This window comes from Primulina eburnea, chromosome 18 (assembly GCF_022965805.1).
Source record: "Primulina eburnea isolate SZY01 chromosome 18, ASM2296580v1, whole genome shotgun sequence".
Lineage (NCBI taxonomy): Eukaryota > Viridiplantae > Streptophyta > Magnoliopsida > Lamiales > Gesneriaceae > Primulina > Primulina eburnea.
This window is the reverse complement of record NC_133118.1, coordinates 541,001-544,606: the sequence shown is the minus strand read 5'-3', so window position 1 is coordinate 544,606 and position 3,606 is coordinate 541,001. Positions and strand designations below refer to the sequence as shown.

Here is a 3,606-nt window from a genome sequence, read left to right as displayed (position 1 = left end):
GCGGAAGTTTAACATTCATTTATAAACAGATCATCTCAACTTTCCAATACTCTTATATCAGCTTCAGTTATTTTCCTCTTGTTCCAATTCGGGGGTTCCTGTGTCTGAAAATTACAATAGACGAAGAGAAACAGAGGGTTAAGTCTTTGAGGACTTAGTGAGTTTAAATCTATATATGGCTTTTAAATAACACTTCATCATAATTATACATGAAATAATAGGAATAAAAATTTAGATATTATGAATGTATGCAATGAAATAATAGATAAATGAAAATTCCATAAATTAACATTAGTGGCTCTAATTGAGCACTTTTTACGAGTCGGGTGAACCATTCTCCGGACCGAAATATTCGGTGCGCGTTGTTCAGATGAACCATATACCCGGGACTTTTGACCCATTGTTCATTGGACTCATTTTCCGGGCCGAAGCCACGTTGTCCAGTGGACTCAATTTTCGGACCGAAATCCGTTGTCCATGACTCCATTCATTCATGATATATCAATACATTCATAAATATGCAAGTAAATATATCAGTAATTGAAATGAACTGTGGATGTTATTTGAACATTAAATAAATGCTATTGAAATTTCCAGACCAAATGCCAAAGGCTTTAATAGACGAATGAATAGTAATTTCTTCACCTGATAACTTACAATTTAGGCTTGATTAATACTCCGAGTTCCTGGAGCAAGTCCTAAAAATATATTATGAATGATGTTTATGTGTTAGAGTTTTTAAGTAACTAGCTGATCATTTCCAGATTATTTTTTTGTTCAAAATTTAATCCGCTTGATTTTAATTAAATTTCAAAAATTCATATTAATTAGAAGGTATATCCAAACATTACGAAAGTTGGCCAAAAAGTCGGAAATATCATCAGAAATGTTCGGCTGCCGGACATTCGCCGTTCCGGCGGCGCGTGGCTGGCCGTCCGGCGGCCACGCGCGGCCCATTTTTTTCCAGCATGTGTAACTTTTTATGATCTTGAATTTTCTTATTGAAAGTTTTGTCAAATTCCTAACCGAACGATACCAGATTTAAATATCGTCCTATGGTGAACTAGGGTACTCCGGCATTCCGAAAATGTTAGTTTCGGCAATATTTTGGGATGACGGGCGGTACGTGCCTCATCTATGCAACAAGAGGTACAACTTTGTTATTCAAGCCGACCTCTAGTTTGGTGTGTAGCTATAAGATAAATGAGCGAAAAGTACCTAGCTTGAATACGAGATACCGTTGCCGATTTGCGGAATATCTTTGTTGGATTTCCTTGTTTTCGGTCGATCCTCTTACGTCACCTCCAGCGCTATATTGTTTTATGATATGAGGTGAATAGTTGATGATTTATTGGGATTTTTCGGAAATAAGTATGGATTTTCTTCTCCTTCCCTCTTCCTTTCTTCCTTCTTCTCTTTTCCTTTCCTCTTCCTTCTTCCTTTCTCTTTCTTTTCTCTCTCGGCTGTATATGTGGTTTTGAGGATTTGTGAAGATGGAATTCAATATATATATATAGCCGAGACTCATGTTTATCTTTATTATTATTTTTTTTATTTTTATTTATTTATTAAATAGAAAAAATCTCATGTTTATCCAAACTTAATATTATTATATTCGTGTATCTAATTATTGAACCTAATTATCTTATATTGAACTTAATAATTTTTGTAATTAATTACTTAACATATATGTTGAGTTTAATTATATTATTTTATTATATTTTATTATATTTTGGGTATTTGATTTTGGAATGGGTACCTCATAGTGCTTGATGAATTTTTAAGTGTATTGTGATGTATTTTAATGTATTTCTAGATACTTTGGACAAATAAAATTTGTATCGAAAAAATAATGTGATAAAATTTTAAAAGTGAAAATAATAAAATTTATACTAATAAAAATGCATTTATGCACCATTGTTTTTAGGGTGTCACAACTTTGATGCAGTTAGATGTGAATGATGAATACTCTTTTGCATGATGATTCATATGAAGAAGTATATATGTCTCTGCCTCCGGGATATAGTAGAAAAAGGGAGATTTTGCCAACAAATGCAACTTTTAAGCTACACAAGTACTTGTATGGTCTTAAACAGGCTTCGCGCTAATGCTTTTTCTAAGCTCTCCTATACTTTGATAGGGCATGACTTTGTTCAGTCATAGGCTGACTACTTGTTGTTTATATGTACTCAAGGCTCTGTTTTTCTTGCTCTCCTGGTGTGTGTAGATGATATCACTGTAGCCACCAATGGTGTTGAAACCGGAGAAGAGTTAAAAGCAATTATTCACAAAAAAATTTCTTTAAAGGACGTGGGAGCTCTGAAATATTTTTTGGGTATTGAGGTTGCTCGCTCTTCACAAGGAATTCTATCTGTCACCGTCATTATGCGATTCAGTTGCTCACTGATGCAGGTTTTCTTGGGCGTAAGCCTCCACAACTCAGATGGATGCGAATCTAGAACTGAGTCAGGATTGTGGTGATATTATTTCAGACCCTCTGGTGCATCGTCGATTGATTGGGCACCTGTGATATCTCATGATTACACGCCCTGATTTGTCATACTCCAAAGTTATGTTGAGTCAGTTTGTATCCAAGCATTGAACAACACATTTGAAGGCTGCATATTCTGTCCTTCAGTATATCAAAGGGACATTGGGTCAAGGGATTTTCTATGGTTTTGCTTCACCTCTCAAAATATGTTTCTTCTCATATCCTGATTGGGCTGCTTGTGTGGATACAAGACGTTCATTTAGTGGCTTTTGTGTTTTGATTAGGGAAACCATGGTTTCGTGGCGTTCAAAGAAGCATCATACCATATCCAGCTACTCTGCTGAGGCTAAATATAGATCAATGGCCAATGTTACAAGTGGCTTTTATCTCTTCTGCACGATTTGGGGGTTCACCTTGACAAGCTTGCGACATTGTACTGTGATAGCCAAACTGATATCCACATTTCTTCTAACTTTGTGTATCATAACACACGAATCACATAGAACTTAACTGTTATCTGGTGCGTGAGAAACTACAAGATGGACTTATCAAGATTCTGCATGTCTCTTCAAGTGCTCAACTAGCAGACCTTCGATCTCACTAAGCTGCTGCTGCTTGTTCGTTTCGTTTTATCTTACCCAAGATGTGAGTGCACTTTATTCACTCCTCATCTTGAGCGGGAGTATTAAAATATGTAACATGTATACAATTCACATAGATTTCGTTTCAATAACAATTCGAGTTAACTATTTTTGTAAGCCATATCAAATAAGAAATAATTGCTACAAAAGTTAATCGTGCAGTCGCACTCAAGGTTGCAACTATTTTTTTTTTTTGGGACTGAGATAGTATAGTTATTTGAAAATTTTGAAAAACGATCACGCCAGAAAGGTCCATGATCCTTATAATATAGTATGGAATTATATATATATATATATATATATATATATATATATATGTGTGTGTGTGTGTGTGTTATATAGGGCCTCAAAATGCTAATAGAAAGAATAGAGAGTGGCCCTGGCCCAAAATCAATGTGGACTTTGGTGGATTTGATCCATCTAATTTCAATCTAAATGTAAACTAATTGAAAGCCCAACAAATGCAACAAGCCC

At 35.1% G+C, this 3,606-nt stretch overlaps 1 long non-coding RNA gene across 1 annotated transcript; it reads right to left on the bottom strand.

Annotated features, from left to right (window-relative positions):
- LOC140819624 (uncharacterized) lies at positions 1-1,343 on the bottom strand. The gene is made up of 3 exons (XR_012115246.1): positions 1,219-1,343; positions 646-698; positions 1-104 (listed from the first exon to the last, which is right to left on the bottom strand). It is a non-coding gene; the product is annotated as an uncharacterized lncRNA (long non-coding RNA).
- Between the last annotated feature and the right edge of the window lie 2,263 nt (positions 1,344-3,606).